Raw genomic sequence first — 13741 nt, 5'->3', positions numbered from 1 at the left:
TTGAAATATTTTTCTTCTGTTAATAATTTTTGGCAGTTATTGTTTACTGCCAAAGGGTGGACTGTGAAGTCAAAATATTACATACAGAAAACATACAAACTCCACACATTATAACTTGCAGTGCGTGTGAATACGCGCAGCGTGCACAGCAATATATGGTAGCATACGCATTCACACAGACAAGCCACAAGGATATATTCAACACATATTTCATACCACACATAAATTAAACATGTCAAGCACTAGACATTATAATGCTTTAAATTATATAATGGAGTATAACATCATGTATATGTATTAATGGAACGGAACAAGATAAACATGTCATGCTTGGTGTCAAAATGATCAAGGGAATGAGTGTGTTGGTTTGATAGCTGTGGTTAAGTTGTAGCTCATTGCAACAATTAGTTATGATTAAATGTAGGAATATGAATCCACAATTAAACCCCTATGATGTCATCTTCAAGGCTGGACATTGCTTGCATATGAACTGATCAATGACACATCATGAATGAGAAAGTTCCCTCCCCTGGACCAGTAACAGAAGACATGTACTCCCCCAAAAATACACAGGATATAGGTGATTGCAAACACAAGAAACTCTGTTTGCTGGTTGCTGTTCTGTTCAGTTGCTGTTTGTTGGTGTTGGGGCAGATTCTAAAATGGAGAGGGCGGTACATTGAGTAAATAGGGTGAAGTATGCTGGTTGTAACTGTAATGGATTCTTTTGTATCTATCTGCTTCTGGAGTAATTGTAAATCTGTAACCATATATATACTGTACATGTGTTATATTGTATGCATATCCTTTTAAATATCAAATATATACATCAATGAGCTTTGGCACTCAGACAATGTGTGTGAGTGCTTGTTTTCTCTTAGGAGCTGTAGTGTTTTCGACGTACAGCGCACTTTTATTGTATATGTAATAAGATGCACCTTGCATCCGCAGTATATATTAATACTGCCATTTTAAATATTTATTAGAAATATATTTGATTTTCACAGAGATGTGAAAAAGGTATAGGGGAGACGGAAGGGTAGCGCATTCTTGCCTACTGTTGAAAAAGCATTTCAGGGAGATTGTGAAAGTAACACCTAAGGACCGTATGCTGTATGGATCTCATCTTACGATTTTCTGGCCATTGCGCACGCACAGCACTTGCGCAGCCCGGGAGATGCATTTGCATCTCAGTGATGCAAATGCCCCTGCCTGACTGACAAGCAGAGGAGTTCGTGGGGCAGCGGCGTGGCATTGAGGGGGTAGTGTGGCGAACGCAGGGGTGGGTCTGGGCCATTTTCGGGGAAGTCGCGTGACATCACACATGGCTGCTGCAACAGGAAACATGGCCGTTCTTCATCTGCCTTCACATCAAGGCTGCTCAGTCAGGGGGCATCCCTAATTCAGCAATGTGATCGCAATTGAATTACCATCGCATCACTGGCAGCCATTTGCATGCTGGGCAACTGATAAGGTCCTACGGGGGTAATTCTGACTTGATCGTAGATGTACTAAATTTAGCACGTCTACAATCACTTTCACAAACATGCAGGGGGGGCACCCAGCACAGGGCTAGTTCGGACCGCATCTCTAGCTATGCCCCCCCCCCCCTTCCCCCACGTACAGGTACAAAAGTATTGTACGGCAGCTATGCTTTTGAACCTGAAGAATAACTCCTTACCAGCGCAGCTCCTGCACGCTGGCAGTCCTGCATTGTCCGGATCATGCCCCCAAAACGGCTGCCTAACACCGCCGGCCCACCCCCTCTCACCCTGTGAACGCCTCTGCCTGTCAATCAGGCAGAGGCGATCGCTGGGCTGAGATGCCAATCGCACCTCTGGCATGCACCGGTGCACTGCGGCACCTGCGCATGCGCAGTTCAGACCTAATTGCCCGCTGTGTGAAAACGCACAGCAGTGATCAGGTCTGAATTAGTCTGTCACAACAGAGGGCCTGAGCTGACGGAAGGCAGCCTCAGTTGTAGGGGCTGAGATGTACCGGAACCTGGGAGGTTGTATCAGACCCCTGGACATGTAAGTAACATGAAGAGAAACCGCCCGAAGGCGTGACCACGACAACTTGAGTAAAAGTCAATGATATTTATTTATGACAAACTCCATGCATCACAGTAGCAGTAAAAAGTAACATAAAAATCAGCAGAGAAATAATAATACAGTTCCTGGGTACTACAGGGTGGCAGGGGCCACAGAGCTCTGGTGGTATGAGACAGTTCTTATTATCTGCAAGTTGGAAAGTCCTTACCAGGCTCAACTGTAGCAATGAGGAAAGCCCAGGGTCGTACCAGCTGTTGTTCCAGGGAAAGCTGGACTGCTGTAGATAAAATGCTGCTGTGGGTACTGGTTAGAACCAGACAGGTGTTGGCACGGAGTGGATACTAGCTGGAACCAGTTAAATAATAAATAAAGCTTGAGAGCGATGAAATGTAGATGAAATGTAGAATTTGAGAGCGGAGAAATAATAATACCGGTGGAGAGTGGTAAACTGCAGAAAGGACACCGGCCCTTTAAGAGAAGCTGTACACTGCTGGAAGCTGAGCTGGAAGCAGGTGATGTTGTAGCTGGAAACAGGTGAGTCCAGAATGGATCGGAGAGTCAGGCTACACCGCAGATGGAATGCTGGTGCGGGTCTCTATAGCAGAAGTCTGGAGACAGGAGCTGGAACCTGGAAGACATTCACAGAAGAGAGACAAACTGGAACTAGGTTTGACAACCAAAGCACTGACGCCTTCCTTGCTCAGGCACAACCTATTTATACCTGCAGCAAGGAAGGCATTGGCTAGGCAATTATGCAAATTAATAATACTGACAACGGATTGGTAGGAAAGATCAGCTGACAGAATCCAAGATGGCTGCGCCCATGCAGACACTTGGAGGGAAGTTTGGATTGTATTCCATGTGGTCTGGAAAACAGTAATGGCGGCGCCGGCCACCGGAGACAGGAGACGCCAGGCTGACAGATGCACATCCGACCACGCGGACACAGCGGAGGCCGCGGCTGACGTAATCGCCACTCTGAATGCAGAAGCTCAGGGACGGCGGCGGAGGCCGCGGGAGACGCCATGCCAGATGTATAAGGCGTTACTGTGACTGCGTCCAGAGAGACAGGAGAGGATGCGGGAATGTGCACATCAGGATAACAGATGGGATCCGGTCCTGGAGCGCTGAGCCAGCCTTAGGAGGCATCTGATAGGTAAGAAATGGCGTCCAGATACCCGGATCGTGACAGCACCCCCCCCCCCTTTAGGAGTGGCCCCAGGACACTTCTTTGGCTTTTGAGGAAACTTGGAATGGAATCTCCGGACCAAGGCAGGAGCATGGACATCAGAAGCATTGGTCCATGAACGTTCCTCAGGGCCATAACCCTTCCAGTCAATAAGATACTGAAGTTGACCGTAACGGTGACGTGAGTCCAGGATCTTGGCTACTTCATACTCAACGCCTCGTTGAGTTTGGACTTTCGGAGTTGGAGGAAGTGAGGAATGAAACCGATTCAAGATTAGCGGTTTCAACAGGGAAACATGGAATGTCCTGGGTATTTTTAAGAAGGGAGGCAACTGGAGTCTGTAAGCAACAGGATTGATGACTTGATCAATTTTAAAAGGACCGATGTAGCGAGGTGCAAACTTCATACTGGGAACTCTTAACCTCAAATTCTTCGTGGATAACCATACCCGATCACCCACCTTGAGAGCAGGAACTGCTCGACGCTTCTTATCCGCAAACTTCTTGTACCTGAACGATGCCTTGAGCAGAGCTGATCGTACGCTCTTCCAGATATTGGCAAACTGATGCAAGGTGATATCCACTGCGGGAACAGAAGTTGCTGGAAGCGGTTGGAACTCAGGGACTTTAGGGTGGAATCCAAAGTTGGTGAAGAATGGTGTTGAAGAAGATGAAGAATGATACTGGTTGTTATGACAGAACTCGGCCCAGGGAAGTAATTGAACCCAGTCATCTTGAGAGGAGGACACATAAATGCGGAGGAAGGACTCCAAGTCCTGATTCACCCTCTCAGTTTGACCATTGGTCTGAGGATGGTAAGCCGTGGAAAACTTTAGCTTGACTTGGAGGACTTGACATAAACTTCGCCTGAATTTGGCTGTGAATTGAACTCCTCGATCTGAGATAATTTCTTCTGGAAGACCGTGGAGTCGAAAGATCTCTTGTATGAATACTTGAGCCAACTTGGAAGCTGACGGAAGACCGGTAAGAGGAATGAAGTGTGCCATCTTGGTGAACCGGTCAACTACCACCCAGATGGTATTGAACTTGTTGCACATGGGTAAGTCTGTAATGAAATCCATCGACAAATGGGTCCATGGTCGACGGGGAACGGATAGTGGAACCAGTTGCCCCGCAGGCGACTGGCGGGATACTTTATGTTGGGCACACTTTGGGCAAGATGCAATAAACTCCATGACGTCCTTTCTCAGAGTTGGCCACCAATAGGACCTAGAGATAAACTCCAGGGTTTTTTGGATACCTGTATGTCCGGCAAAACGGGAAGCATGGGCCCAATGCATGAGCTTCTTCCTCAGTACCGGCTTCACAAAACTTTTCCCTAGTGGGGGCGTAGAGTCCATCCCTACCGTGGAGAATGCCAACGGATTGATAATAGGATGCTTGTCTGAAGACTCTGACTCATTTTCTTGCTCCCATGAGCGGGAAAGGGCATCGGCCTTGCGATTCTGAGAGCCCGGACAGAACTGGAGTTTAAAGTCGAACCTGGAAAAGAAAAGTGCCCATCTGGCCTGACGAGGGTTGAGACATTGTGTGCCTTTCAGATATAGAAGGTTCTTGTGGTCTGTAATGATGGTGATTGAATGAGAAGCTCCCTCCAACAGATATCTCCACTCCTCTAGAGCGAGTTTGATGGCTAGCAACTCCTGGTCGCCAATGGCATAGTTGCGCTCCGCTGGGGAGAACTTCCGTGAGAAGAAACTGCAAGGATGTAAATGGCCATCTTTAGCCCTCTGAGATAACACCGCTCCTACTCCAACGGAGGAGGCATCCACCTCTAAGATGAAAGGAGAGTCGATGTCAGGCTGTTTCAGGACAGGCGCAGAGATGAACCTCTGTTTTAAAAGATGAAAAGCTTGCATGGCTTCTTCAGACCACTTGGACGGGTTAGCACCCTTCTTGGTGAAAGCAGTAATAGGCGCCACAATGGTGGAAAAGTCTCGTATAAACTTTCGGTAATAATTGGCGAACCCTAAGAACCTCTGGACCCCTTTGAGGGTTAAGGGTACCGGCCAATTCTGGATTGCTTGTAGTTTCTCAGGATCCATCTCTAGTCCGGAACCGGACACAATGTACCCTAGAAACGGAATGGACTTGACTTCAAAGACGCATTTCTTTAATTTGCAATAGAGATGATTGAAACGGAGACGGGACAGAACCTCCTTTACCCAAAAACGATGTTCCTCTAAATTGTTGGCAAAAATGAGGATATCATCTAGATAGACCACGACATGACGGTATAGAATGTCTCTGAAAATCTCATTGACGAAATGCTGGAAGACAGCTGGAGCATTGCTCAATCCGAAGGGCATGACGAGGTACTCATAATGTCCGTCACGGGTGTTAAATGCGGTCTTCCACTCGTCACCCTCACGGATCCGGATGAGATTGTATGCACCTCTCAAGTCCAGCTTTGTAAAGATGGTAGCTCCGCTAACTCTGTCAAAGAGCTCAGTAATCAGGGGTAAAGGATAGCGGTTCTTGATGGTAATGTCGTTCAAACCTCTGTAGTCGATGCACGGCCGCAGACCACCATCTTTCTTTTTTACAAAAAAGAAGCCTGCGCCGGCTGGAGAAGAAGAAGGTCGAATGAACCCCTTTGCTCGGTTCTCTTTAATGTATTCCTCCATAGAATGCGTCTCAGGCAGAGACAACGGATAAGTTCGGCCTCGAGGTGGAACCTTCCCTGGAACGAGATCAATCGGGCAGTCCCATTCTCTATGAGGAGGAAGGATATCAGCAGAAGCTTTACTGAACACATCCGTGAAATCTTGATATGGAGGAGGTGGAACATCAGACGACCTGGGGGAGGAAGAACAGACAGGCAACACTTTAAACAAACATGTTTCCGCACAGGAGGGACCCCATGCCAGAATTTGCGTAGTCGTCCAATCAATTGTAGGATTGTGAAGACGGAGCCATGGAAGGCCCAGGACCACAGGATGTGTGGCTCTTGGAATCACTAAAAGTGAAATAAGTTCGGAATGAAGAACTCCCACTCTCAGACGAACTGGTAGAGTCCTTAGAGCAATAACTGTATCAAAAATTTTACTGCCATCCACGGCAGTTAAGGAAAAGGAGGAAGGAAGTCTCTCGGTGGGTAGGGACCACCGTTTAACATAGGCTTCGGTAATAAAGTTCCCAGCTGCTCCGGAATCCAGGAGGGCAATGACGTTCTGATAACGTTGAGCAACTTGAAGCGAGACTGGGAGATTACAATCTTGAGGAGATGGAGAGGAGATCATTACTCCTAGCCGGCCCTCTCCTTGGCGAGCTAGGATTTGGAGTTTCCCGGACGTTTGGGACAGGCATTAATGGTGTGAGACGGGGCTGCACAATACAGACAGAGAGACTCAGAGAGACGTCTTCGGCGCTCAGCAGGAGTTAAACGGGAACGGCCAATTTGCATGGGTTCATCTTTAGTTGGTGACAGTTGGCGAGGAGGAGGAGCAGAAGATTTTGGAGCAGATGATCTTCCACGCTCAGTTGCTCTCTCTCTGAAACGTAAGTCAACTTTTGTACAAAGTGAGATTAGCTCATCTAACTTAGAGGGTAAGTCTCTGGTAGCTAACTCATCTTTAATACGCTCGGATAAACCATGCCAGAATGCAGCATACAGGGCCTCGTCGTTCCATGCCAGTTCAGATGCCAGGATCTGGAACTGTATAAGATATTGTCCTACAGTATGTGATCCCTGGCGTAAACGGAGAATCTCAGACGAAGCTGAAGTTACCCGGCCTGGCTCGTCGAAGATGCGCCTGAATGTTGACACGAATGCAGTGTAAGAAGATAGCAGGGTGTCGGACCTCTCCCATAACGGTGATGCCCAGTCGAGGGCTGAGCCACTGAGAAGAGAGATGATGTAGGCAATTTTTGTACGGTCACTGGGAAAATTGCCAGGTTGTAGCTCAAACTGAATCTCACACTGGTTGAGAAATCCCCTGCAGAATCTTGGAGATCCGTCAAATTTTGCTGGCGTTGGAAGATGAAGACGTGGAGCAGAAACGGGTAAGGTGGGTGGGGTTATAGTTGGAGTCACTGTGGTTGACGCCCCAGATGCGCCTGATCCACGGAGAGTTGTCTGAATCCCATCCAGCCGAGTAGAGAGATCCTGGAGACAGCGGATGATGTGGCCCTGTGCAGCCTCCTGATGTTCAAGTCGGGCTGCCAGTTCTTGCATCGTCCTGGCCGCTTGATCCTGGTCTCCGGCTGGATTCATTTGGTCAGTGCTTACTGTCACAACTGAGGGCCTAAGCTGACGGAAGGCAGCCTCAGTTGTAGGGGCTGAGATGTACCGGAACCTGGGAGGTTGTATCAGACCCCTGGACATGTAAGTAACATGAAGAGAAACCGCCCGAAGGCGTGACCACGACAACTTGAGTAAAAGTCAATGATATTTATTTATGACAAACTCCATGCATCACAGTAGCAGTAAAAAGTAACATAAAAATCAGCAGAGAAATAATAATACAGTTCCTGGGTACTACAGGGTGGCAGGGGCCACAGAGCTCTGGTGGTATGAGACAGTTCTTATTATCTGCAAGTTGGAAAGTCCTTACCAGGCTCAACTGTAGCAATGAGGAAAGCCCAGGGTCGTACCAGCTGGTGTTCCAGGGAAAGCTGGACTGCTGTAGATAAAATGCTGCTGTGGGTACTGGTTAGAACCAGACAGGTGTTGGCACGGAGTGGATACTAGCTGGAACCAGTTAAATAATAAATAAAGCTTGAGAGCGATGAAATGTAGATGAAATGTAGAATTTGAGAGCGGAGAAATAATAATACCGGTGGAGAGTGGTAAACTGCAGAAAGGACACCGGCCCTTTAAGAGAAGCTGTACACTGCTGGAAGCTGAGCTGGAAGCAGGTGATATTGTAGCTGGAAACAGGTGAGTCCAGAATGGATCGGAGAGTCAGGCTACACCGCAGATGGAATGCTGGTGCGGGTCTCTATAGCAGAAGTCTGGAGACAGGAGCTGGAACCTGGAAGACATTCACAGAAGAGAGACAAACTGGAACTAGGTTTGACAACCAAAGCACTGACGCCTTCCTTGCTCAGGCACAACCTATTTATACCTGCAGCAAGGAAGGCATTGGCTAGGCAATTATGCAAATTAATAATACTGACAACGGATTGGTAGGAAAGATCAGCTGACAGAATCCAAGATGGCTGCGCCCATGCAGACACTTGGAGGGAAGTTTGGATTGTATTCCATGTGGTCTGGAAAACAGTAATGGCGGCGCCGGCCACCGGAGACAGGAGACGCCAGGCTGACAGATGCACATCCGACCACGCGGACACAGCGGAGGCCGCGGCTGACGTAATCGCCACTCTGAATGCAGAAGCTCAGGGACGGCGGCGGAGGCCGCGGGAGACGCCATGCCAGATGTATAAGGCGTTACTGTGACTGCGTCCAGAGAGACAGGAGAGGATGCGGGAATGTGCACATCAGGATAACAGATGGGATCCGGTCCTGGAGCGCTGAGCCAGCCTTAGGAGGCATCTGATAGGTAAGAAATGGCGTCCAGATACCCGGATCGTGACATAGTCCCTATGAGCGCAGAGTTACTGAATGTTGTTACTCAGTGACATTGACATGTTTATGAAACCACACTGGTACTTTTCACGTCTTGTTCATGTATTGCGTTCTATTAGCAAGTGGTTCCATATAATTGACCACGAGATATGGATGGCCATTGACCATCGATGATTCATAATCATCAATGGTTTATAGATGATGAATGCTTTTACCATCAATGGGGAAGACCCAGATGATTTTCCTCCATCAATGGCACAGCATAACCATTTTGTTTTTTTTCTACAAGGTGCTGGGTGAAACCATCGATAGACATCCATTGCATATTTGGCAATCATCAATAGCTACTTGCCATATCGGAACCACACCGATGGCTATCCCTACCACAAGAAACCTTTTTTGAAACTGCATGTAGCCATAGGGATCGTTGTGATATTGCAAGGTTTGAGTCACCATACCGACGCCAGGATCCCGGTTATTAGATGGCCAGCAGTGTGGGGGATGGCGCGAGCGTAACAGACACCGCAGACACAACAGTCACAACAGACACAGCAGTCGGGAGCATAGCCGCATCCCGTGGAGATATATATATATATCTCCTATATAATAGCCCTGTGATTCTGTGCCTGGGTCTCTAACGCTGGGCATGGCTAGGAGCTCTCATTGGGTTAGTGGCAGGTCTATCACACCCAGTCCACAGCTGATTGGGCGAGAAATGCCCTCCCACACAGGTTACATCCAATGGGAGGCTCTGCCCTTTGCCTGCTGTGTTTTCACAGAGCAGGATTAGCAATGGGACTGATGGAGCTGTAGCTCCAGCCCCAGACCCCAAAATATGCTCACTGCATCTGCAGCAACACACCCTCCAACAATTTACACATAAACATTGATGCAAATTCGAAAAGAGGGCGTGGCCACGGCTACAGCTGTGTGGCCACGCCCTGTTTTCTATACTTTCAATGGAAGCTTGGAGAGTCAAAAAACGGTACAGACCATAAAAAAAAGGGACTGTACCTGCCAAGAAGGTCCAGCTGGAGGGTATGCCACTGCATCTGCAGCAAGTCTCTGCGCTGTAGATAGGGGAAAAAACAATCCTTTTACTGCAGCGTCCTATGGGGGTCAGTTGATCGCTAGCTGCATTCGTTCGCTGTGCAGCGATCAGGCAAAAACTCGGCACTTCTGCGCATGCGTATGCAGCGCAATGCGAACGTGCGGCGTACTATTACAACGAACTATGTCGTTTTACACAGGGTCTAGCGATGCTTTTCAGTCGCACAGGCAGCCGCAGAGTGATTGATAGGAAGACAGGAAGTTTCTGGATGTCAACTGACCGTTTTCAGGGAGTGTCATGACGTCAAATCAGGAACTGAATGGTCTGAAGTGATCGCAAGTGCCGAGTAGGTCTGAAGCTACTCTGAAACTGCACAAAAATTTTTTGTACCCGCTCTCCGATCCCTTCGTTCCCACTTCTGCTAAGCTAAAATACACTCCCAGTGGGCGGCGGCATAGCGTTTGCACGGCTGCTAAAAACTGCTAGCGAGCGATCAACTCGGAATGACCACCAATGTCTTGCTGCCAGTCCACCTGCCCCCTCCGGCATCAACCCCCACTCCCTAGCCGCGCCGCAGGTGGAACAAAAGATGCTGCGGCCACTGGCATAGATGTGTATGAAAGCGGCGCAGCGGAAGACTTTCATAGGCCTCCCTGCGCCGCATACTCTCTGAGCCCCGGAGCCTGCTCTGCGTGTGATGTCACAGAAGTACCTCCCAGGCACAGCCGCACCCAGATCCCCAGAGGCCCTGACTCCGCAACACAGCACCTGGGCTGCCGGCCTGGAAGCCCCGAGATGGCTAATGTAGCGGATAGAGAGGGTGATATCATGGAGGGTAATGTATGGACGCTGAATCAATGTAAAAGGTGACAGTGCTGTGCAGTGCAGTGGGTGTGCAGTCAGGGCCGTTGCTAGAGTGTTCGGCGCCCCCCCTGCAAACTATATATTTGCACCCTCGCATACTTTACAAACACACAGCGCACATAATGACCCCTGTATAAGGTGACGCTTACACACGTAATGCCCCCTGTAGCAGTGACGCTTACACATGTCACTCCCCCCCCTGTATTAGTGACGCTTACACAAGTAACAGTGACGCTTACACACGTAATGCCCCCTGTAGCAGTGATGCTTAGACATGTAACGCCCTCTGTACCAGTGACGCTTATACACGTAATGCCCCCTCTACCAGTACCGCTTACACACATAACGCCCTCTGTACCAGTGCCGCTTACATACGTAACGCCCCCTGTACCAGTGACGCTTACACACGTAATGCCCCCTCTACCAGTACCGCTTACACACATAACGCCCTCTGTACCAGTGCCGCTTACATACGTAACGCCCCCTGTACCAGTGACGCTTACACACGTAATGCCCCCTCTACCAGTACCGCTTACACACATAACGCCCTCTGTACCAGTGCCGCTTACATACGTAACGCCCCCTGTACCAGTGACGCTTACACACACTGGCCCTCATTCCGAGTTGTTCGCTTGCTAGCAGATTTTAGCAGCATTACACACGCTAGGCCGCCGCCCTCTGGGAGTATAACTTAGCATAGCAGAATAGCGAACGAAAGGTTAGCAGAATTGCGAATAGAAAATTCTTAGCAGTTTCTGAGTAGCTCCAGACTTACTCCTACACCGCGATCAGCTCAGCCCATTTCGTTCCTGGTTTGACGTCACAAACACGCCCTGCGTTCGGCCAGCCACTTCCCCGTTTTTCCAGACCCTCCCGCATTTTATCCTGGCACGCAGCACACTCCCACAAAACGGTCAGTTTCCGCCCAGAAACACCCACTTCCTTTCAATCACACTCCGATCACTTCAACGATGAAAATTCTTCGTTCGGACGTGAGTAAATCTAGTGATGAGCACCGGAAATTTTTCGGGTTTTGTGTTTTGGTTTTGGGTTCGGTTCCGCGGCCGTGTTTTGGGTTCGAACGCGTTTTGGCAAAACCTCACCGAATTTTTTTTGTCGGATTCGGGTGTGTTTTGGATTCGGGTGTTTTTTTAAAAAAACCCTAAAAAACAGCTTAAATCATAGAATTTGGGGGTCATTTTGATCCCAAAGTATTATTAACCTCAATAACCATAATTTCCACTCATTTTCAGTCTATTCTGAACACTGAACACCTCACAATATTATTTTTAGTCCTAAAATTTGCACCGAGGTCGCTGGATGACTAAGCTCAGCGACCCAAGTGGCCGACACAAACACCTGGCCCATCTAGGAGTGGCACTGCAGTGTCACGCAGGATGGCCCTTCAAAAAACTACTCCCCAAACAGCACATGACGCAAAGAAGAAAAAAAAGAGGCGCAATGAGGTAGCTGTGCGAGTAAGCTAAGCGACCCTAGTGGCCGACACAAACACCTGGCCCATCTAGGAGTGGCACTGCAGTGTCACGCAGGATGGCCCTTCCAAAAAACACCCCCCAAACAGCACATGACGCAAAGAAAAAAAGAGGCGCAATGAGGTAGCTGTGTGACTAAGCTAAGCGACCCTAGTGGCCGACACAAACACCTGGCCCATCTAGGAGTGGCACTGCAGTGTCACGCAGGATGGCCCTTCAAAAAACTACTCCCCAAACAGCACATGACGCAAAGAAGAAAAAAAGATGCGCAATGAGGTAGCTGTGTGACTAAGATAAGCGACCCTAGTGGCCGACACAAACACCTGGCCCATCTAGGAGTGGCACTGCAGTGTCACGCAGGATGGCCCTTCCAAAAAACACCCCCCAAACAGCACATGACGCAAAGAAAAAAAGAGGCGCAATGAGGTAGCTGTGTGACTAAGATAAGCGACCCAAGTGGCCGACACAAACACCTGGCCCATCTAGGAGTGTCACTGCAGTGTCACGCAGGATGGCCCTTCCAAAAAACACCCCCCAAACAGCACATGATGCAAAGAAAAAAAGAGGCGCAATGAGGTAGCTGTGTGACTAAACTAAGCGACCCTAGTGGCCGACACAAACACCTGGCCCATCTAGGAGTGGCACTGCAGTGTCACGCAGGATGGCCCTTCAAAAAACTACTCCCCAAACAGCACATGACGCAAAGAAGAAAAAAAAGATGCGCAATGAGGTAGCTGTGTGACTAAGATAAGCGACCCTAGTGGCCGACACAAACACCTGGCCCATCTAGGAGTGGCACTGCAGTGTCACGCAGGATGGCCCTTCCAAAAAACACCCCCCAAACAGCACATGACGCAAAGAAAAAAAGAGGCGCAATGAGGTAGCTGTGTGACTAAGCTAAGCGACCCTAGTGGCCGACACAAACACCTGGCCCATCTAGGAGTGGCACTGCAGTGTCACGCAGGATGGCCCTTCAAAAAACTACTCCCCAAACAGCACATGACGCAAAGAAGAAAAAAAGGATGCGCAATGAGGTAGCTGTGTGACTAAGATAAGCGACCCAAGTGGCCAACACAAACACCTGGCCCATCTAGGAGTGGCACTGCAGTGTCACGCAGGATGGCCCTTCCAAAAACTACTCCCCAAACAGCACATGACGCAAAGAAAAATGAAAGAAAAAAGAGGTGCAAGATGGAATTGTCCTTGGGCCCTCCCACCCACCCTTATGTTGTATAAACAGGACATGCACACTTTAACCAACCCATCATTTCAGTGACAGGGTCTGCCACACGACTGTGACTGAAATGACGGGTTGGTTTGGACCCCCACCAAAAAAGAAGCAATTAATCTCTCCTTGCACAAACTGGCTCTACAGAGGCAAGATGTCCACCTCATCATCATCCTCCGATATATCACCGTGTACATCCCCCTCCTCACAGATTATCAATTCGTCCCCACTGGAATCCACCATCTCAGCTCCCTGTGTACTTTGTGGAGGCAATTGCTGCTGGTGAATGTCTCCACGGAGGAATTGATTATA

Source organism: Pseudophryne corroboree, chromosome 9, assembly GCF_028390025.1.
Source record: "Pseudophryne corroboree isolate aPseCor3 chromosome 9, aPseCor3.hap2, whole genome shotgun sequence".
NCBI classification, from domain to species: domain Eukaryota; kingdom Metazoa; phylum Chordata; class Amphibia; order Anura; family Myobatrachidae; genus Pseudophryne; species Pseudophryne corroboree.
Note: the sequence above shows the minus strand (reverse complement) of the source record.